The 6,963-nt window shown below is 43.4% G+C and overlaps 1 protein-coding gene across 1 annotated transcript in view; it reads left to right on the forward strand.

Annotated features, from left to right (window-relative positions):
• The first annotated feature begins 6,885 nt into the window (after positions 1–6,885).
• LOC107148495 (adipocyte plasma membrane associated protein) overlaps positions 6,886–6,963 on the forward strand; it is a 33,592-nt gene continuing 33,514 nt past the window's right edge. The window contains exon 1 of the mRNA XM_015493170.2: positions 6,886–6,961. The gene's annotated coding sequence lies outside the window, so the exon portion shown is untranslated. The remainder of the gene's footprint in view (positions 6,962–6,963) is intronic.

Below are 6,963 nucleotides of genomic sequence, written 5' to 3' on the forward strand. Positions count from 1 at the left end.
AGAGAGTTTTGCTTTCTTGACTTCAAGAATCAAGACACTAGTAAAAATGAATTCTATTTTCTCTCACAACTGGTTCTAAATAAGCTGAGGGCTAATAAACTGTTCAGCTAGTCCTGAACAGTTTCTCAGGTGTCTCCTGTAGACAGGCAGTCTCTCAGATCCCCAATGCAGAGTGATGGTGGTTATTCTCCAGAATTCTCTGATCTTAGGGACACTTGACTCAGGTCCCTTACAGTGGGATGGTGCATATATTTCTCTATATACTATTTCCTTTCCTTTTAATCAGTGATGCTCACTTTGGCTTTAAAAGTGTCTGGGGGAACTTTTAAAACTCCCAGTGGCCAAGCCACACTGTGTGGGTTGCAAGCTTTTCAGATGATTCCAAAGTACAGCCAAAGTTGAGCACAATTCTCTTAAAGTTCAGCACTCTGGGGTCAAACAGTCAACCACAGCCACAGCTCACAATTGCTAGCTAGAATATTGGCCACTGCTACCTGGCATACTCATTTCCTTTTCCCTTTCCTGTAGTGCCTTGGAGTCCAGTAGCTGACACTGAGAAGGCTGCATCCAGCCCTCTTTTTATAGGTTAAACACAATGATGGCCCTCCTGGCACAGGGGACACCAGAGGAAGTCAACTAGAAAAGCAGAACTGGGGCATGGGGAATGGAAGGAGAAAGTGCTCTTCGATTTAGTGCTGTCTCTCCTGGGTCTGAATGTTAAATAAAGAGTAGGACAAGAAACTATGCCCTTGGGTAAATGCAACAACTTAAAAATCAGTCAATGAGTTTAGGAGGGCTTCCTTTTATGAGTCCCTTGTGCTCCAGACTTGCTCCCTATAAGGATTTGGGAGCTCAGCAACACTGTTAGAATGAAAGTGAGAGTGTTCAGAGCTTGCCTTGTACTTGCAGTCACACACTGATAAACACTGCAAATGACACCAACAAATGACATTTCCTTCACAGTCCTTCCTCAGGTCTCACATGGGTTAATAGCCCTTAAGTCTTGGTATAAAAGCCCTCATGCCTGCTGCCTTGGTTTGAACATATCAAAGGGGGAATTATTTTGTCTTTACCTTTGCTGCTTTCTGGAGGGCAACTGGTGAGGAAACAGAAACATCCCTGATTTCTACATGTGGGGTGTGAAGGTTGACCATTTTGCTCAACTGTCTTACTTCCTGTTCTCCCTTTTTAAGAATATGGAGAGAATTTAGGGATACTCCAAACTTCTTCCCTACCTTCCCAATTAGACGCATGTGGTCATCCTCCACTATGGCCACGAGTGAATCTCTAAGTTTGCATTTGGTTGCTGCTGAACAAGGAGCTGCATCTCCCACCTACAGCAGTTTTTATTTCACAGATTAGAGAAGGCATTGGTTTGTGCCCCTGGAACCCTGATCTCAGGGTGCCAACTTACATAAAAAAGGTGAAAAGCCCAGGCTTGGGCACCTTACTGGGAGTATCAGATCTTCCCTAGGACTCTGGACTTGGACAAAGAGACTGTAGTTATTGAGGGTGGAATTCTGGAAAGGGGAAGTAGTGAAGAGTTAAGTTTGAGTTCATGCTCCTTTGCCATGGACATCTCCAAGCAAGAATCCTATTCTAAATCAGCCCAGAAGTAGAGAAGGGAAGAGAGCTGGGTATTGGCTGTCTTAGCACACTATTAATAAATCAGTAAGGACTAAGGCCTTTAGAAAACCTGTTGAAATAACGATCATTACCAACTTCACCCTTGCAAAAGGGTGAAATTTCCTATTAATAATGGTCACCAATTGGGAAATCTTAGGTTTCCTAATCTGTTTCGGTAGATACAAACTTCTTCCACATAGCCTTCTGGATGAACCAACACTGCTTGGGTCAATTCCTATCCTAAAGGACATTATGTCACCTGAATCACATGTCTCTTTATTATTGAGAGTCCAAGAAACATTGAACTTTTACAAGTGTGTGTAAGTTTGTTTAGCCAAAGAAAAAAAGAATGGTAATCATCAAAATGGAAATGGTATGTTGCTTTCAAGCAATTGTTTCCAGGACATGATTAATGAGTGACTTGTGCCCATCTTGAAGTCAGCATTGAGGGAACAATGAGGATGGTGAATTTACTTTACAAAACATAACAAATATGGATACCACACCCTGGTAGACGCCGGCTGCTGAAATGTCTTTCCTATTCAGTACTTCTTCCTACTGAGTCTGGGTTGACTTATGAATCCTCCCTAGTAGGGCAATTAAGGTAATTTTCCCATCAGCCTATTTTTAATCCTCACCTCTAACCCACCTGCTTCTCATGGGGGCAGACATACATATATTCAGTGTGCCAATTCTGCCCTGCCCACGCCTGCAAATCCTTGTCAGCTCTGTTGGTTTCTGCTGAACAGTCCATGGGTCACAGGATCCTGTTCTCTAACACAAAACATCAGTCCAGGCTTGGGCACCTTACTGGGAGTATCAGATCTTCCCTAGACTCTGGATTTGGACAAAGAGACTGTAGTTATTGGGGGTGGAATTCTGGAAAGGGGAAGTAGTAAAGAGTTAAGTTTGAGTTCATGCTCCTTTGCCATTGACATCTCCAAGCAGAGGATGCCAACACTCAGATAGGATGTACTCAGGGACAGCACAAATTGCTCCATTGAAAGTGGTTTGAGATGTACAGGGACTGTTTTCCTCAGTGAATAAGTAGCCTAGAGGTAGGTGGTTGCTGGAAGTGAGTCTATAGCACCCACTGACTTGGGCTTTTCTCCTTTCACTGTGTTTCTGCTCCAAAAGAGGGGCAGAGTCCGTTCCATTTGACTTTTGTATCAGAAAAAGTCAAAAGAACTCCCAGATTGCTGTTTTCATTTCATGGCCAGAACCCTGCTTGTGGCTATCTTACTTTATCAAATGGCAAAGTGACAACCTGTCTTTTCCAGTTATACAGTGGAGGGGAGTTAATCGAACAGAAGGGTTTGCCAAGGAAGCATGGAGAGGATGCAGAGGCAAGACACCTGGAGGTAGGAGGTGGTGGTGAGGAGAGTAACTTTGTTCCTGGTTCTATGAGGTATCCCAGATACTTTCAAGAAATTCTCTCTATTTCTCAATGCATATGGGAATTTAATACAGGGGTGTTCTACTACTGAGCTATAACCCCAACCCTTTTTATTTTGAGACAGGGTCTCACCATGTTGCCCAAGGTGGTCTCAAACTCCTGGGCTCAAGTGATCCCCTGCCTCAGCCTCTGAATGACTAGGACTATAGATGATCACCACCATGTTGTAAGTTGGCTCTTGTGTGTGTCTGAATCTGGCAACCACATGATGTCTAAGATGCTTTCTCTGCTGTATATTAGCTCTTCTAACTTCACAGTCTTTAGTCTTCCACCTTGAAAACCAGTTTGAAGCCAGTTTCCTATGATGACACAACTTGCCTTGAAAACTTTTCTCAAGGTAGCTGTTCCTCTTCCTGCTTTCCTGAACTTGTGGGCAGAGAGGAAGGCTCAGCCCACTTCTTGCCCTTTTTTGCCCCTTTAAGACTATTCTTCCTTTATCTCAGTAATTTTGAAGTCTACCCCTGATCATCATCTCCTTGTTTATCAACCCTGGGTATCCCACTCTTCCTTCTTAGCCTGTCTCTTGTCCTTCCCTAAACCCCTGACACCTGCTCACTATAATCTTACTTATTCAAGACTTGATGCAGAGGTCACTTCCTCCAAGAGGCTTTCTATGATCATTCCCACTTAATGGCATTTGTTCTCCCTCGAGGCCCACTGTAGTTCTGTAGCAGTGCTTTATAAGGGCATTATGCTTCTTATCTACCCTCCAAGATTATAATGGCCATGCAGGTTGGGGTACCTTAGTTCCCTTTGTTTGTCACAGCACTTGGCACTTGGCAGGCTTTTTGGAGATATCTGTGCAAAGAATTGAAATAGCATGGGATTGGGGAAAAGCGCTGGACTAGAAGTCAGGCTTGTTTAAAGTTTTAGCTCCAAGGCACACTGTTGGCTGCCTGCCCAGTGTCATATGCTCCTTCCTCCTTGCTGGCAAAGACCTGATTTTGTTGAGACAAATGCTGTCCTGTGGGCCAGTGTTTCAATGGAAGTGAGCCTCATATTGAGTCCAGGTGTGGAATGGCCTAACCTATTGATTTTCTCTCCTTTGGGGGGATACTAGGGATTAAATCCAGGGGTGCTCTACTACTGAGCTACATCCCAGTCTTTTTATTTTTTAATTTTTTTGAGACAGGGTCTAGTTGCTCAGTCCAGGTTGGCCTTGAACTTGTAATCCTCAGCCTCCAGAGTATCTGGAATTACAAGCATGTGCCACCACCCTTGACACCACCCAGCTCAACCAATAGCTAGTGGTTCTCAAGCAACAGTTATTTTGTCCCTTAGGGGACATTTGGCATTTAAATTTTTTTTAAAATTTATTATTTAGTTTTAGGTGGACACAATATCTTTATTTTATTTTTATGTGATGCCGAGGATCGTGCTAGCCTCTTGCATGCTAAATTAGCACTCTACCACTGAGCCACAACCCCAACCCTGACATTTTTGATTATTGAGCTAGCTTTCTGTCATCCTAACAAATGCCTGAGAAAATCAGAAAACCACTTGCCTCATGGTAGGGATACAAAAAGAGAAAGAATTAGAAGCTGGGGCTATCCCCTTCAAGGACTTGCTCCCAGTGATCTAAAGGCCTCCCACCAGGAACCACCTTTTAAATGTTCCACTGCCTCCTAATATTGACACAAGCTGGGGACCAAGCCTTTAACCTATAGATCTATGGGGTTCTAGATCTAAACAATAGCACACAACAAGGTGAGATGCTAGTGGGTGGAGGCCAGGAATGCTGTTAACATCCCACAATAGACAGGACAGGTCTCCTTCCACCTCCCCAATAAAGGATTATCTAGTTCAAAATGCTAATAGTGCTTAAGTTGAGAAACCTGATGTGACCTTTCATCGTGGTCCCATCCCTCTGCCAATAACTGGCAAGATGAGAAAGCAAAGTAGATCTGGTTGGCTACTAGGTTGGAGGGTAGGGTAGGAGGTCTGAAAACTGAAACAAGATACAATAAGCAAAGTGGACTTTGGTATGACTTGAAAACAGAGAAACTACTAAGGTGTGCTGTTCAACATAAAAATGATCTCAGACTATTTTAAAACCAAGTCATTAAGAGCCATGTGCTCTGAGATAAGACCATGAGTTAATTTCCCAGTAACTCTACATGGACTCATGTGTTCCAGACATAAGACCTTGGGCTCCTCCATTCACTCTCCTAGTTTATGAATGCTAACAAGACTATGCTAAGTCAAGCCCTGAAGCCCCATGAGTACCCCACTTTTGAGAATCCCCCCAGTCCTCTGATGCATTTCTTTGCCACTGCATGTTCAATAAACCCAACTTATTATTAATATTTTTTTGGTGGATGTGTTCCTGGTTGTTTATGGTCAGTGGACTTTAACACTGTGTGTGGAATACAAATAACTTCAATGCAGTAGGCTTATGGCTATAGTCAGGGCATGTTCAAAGTACTTTGAAAACAAAAAGGATGATGTTTACTTGGGAAATTGGGGTAAGGATCTTCAACAATGATATGTGAAGTGGGCTCTGAATGATAAGAATGGTAGCCTGGGGAGGTGAAAAAATATGTATGACAAGGAAGAATAAATAATAAGTGAAGAGTGGCAGGGAATTCTGAGTGTGTGCACCAGGGAATGCAGGGCAGGAAGGATAATCTAAACAGGAGGAAGGGATCAGATCATATAGCACTTTGTTAAAACACCATCCCTGACATATTAACTCTACTGGATGCTTTTGATGACATGGAATGAAGTAAAATGCTGCCAATGTCTGGGATCTCTACCAAATGGAATTTGTGTTAAGAACTCTTCACTTCCCACAAGCTTGCTCTAACTCTGAATGAATACTGAACATTCACATGGAATTCTAGTGTCACCTAGTGCTGAAAAGGAAAATGTCATGTTTGTTTCAGGAAAGGCTCCACACCTAATTTTGAACATGTTTTCCCAGAGACGGGTTCCTAGTGCACTTGTTAACAAGACTTGGTTCCCACTGTTTGAAAATCCCTCACCCTGTTTTTCCCTCCAAATTCTATTCATTTTTTAATCTCTTCACCTGTCAAATACTTTCACAAGATCAAAGTCATCTCCTTTAAAGCAATTACTATGTTTAAAAATTTGCACTTATTTTAATAACCTGATTAAAGTCATCTGTCCCATTAGTTTAATTTCTATTAGGGAGGGACCTTATCTGTGGCTTGCTCAACATCATCTTTCAATACCTAGGAATGCACTGTGGATAAATTAAATGATGTTTCATGTTTTCTTTGTAATTAGCACTCAAGGGTAACCCTTATAGAACCTTTATCAATTATCGGTTGTAACCTTCACAAGAATACCTAACAACCAATATCTGATATTAACCAAAGAAAAACATTTTCTAGTCTAGATTTTCCCATTAACCAGATCAGAAAAGATGAAATAATTTTCAGGGGTTATTGCTCTCCAAGCACATGAACACGTTGTCTTTTACGCTGCCTGTAAGAACCCAGTCTTTGTCGTTTAATAAACAGTGTCATCCTCCATTCGGACAAAACCCGCCAACACTTCAGTCCAGCACTTGCCCAAGTGCATAGAAATTATTAGTGTGGCCTCACGGTCAGAAACTAGTTGAAGGGAAGGCGGAAAGCGCTACGGCTGGTCCGGGCGGGACGATTTCGGCCCCCAGCGTCCAGGGTCGCAGAGACCAAGGCGGGTCAAAGTCTCCACAGGCCTTTGTAGTGCGCTGGGCCCCGCGCGCTGACAGCTCGAAAACACGCCAAGAGCCAAAGAGCTAAGCCTCCTCTGGCGGCCGGATTGGTCGTCGGACTTACGTCATTTCCGTGAGCCACCGGGCGGGGACTACGGGGCGGGGGCCAAGGGGCGGAGCGAGCTGGCCTCTGAGCCGGAGCTGCCTTAGTGCGACGGGT

The sequence above is a fragment of the Marmota marmota genome, unplaced genomic scaffold (assembly GCF_001458135.2).
Source record: "Marmota marmota marmota unplaced genomic scaffold, marMar, whole genome shotgun sequence".
NCBI lineage: Eukaryota > Metazoa > Chordata > Mammalia > Rodentia > Sciuridae > Marmota > Marmota marmota.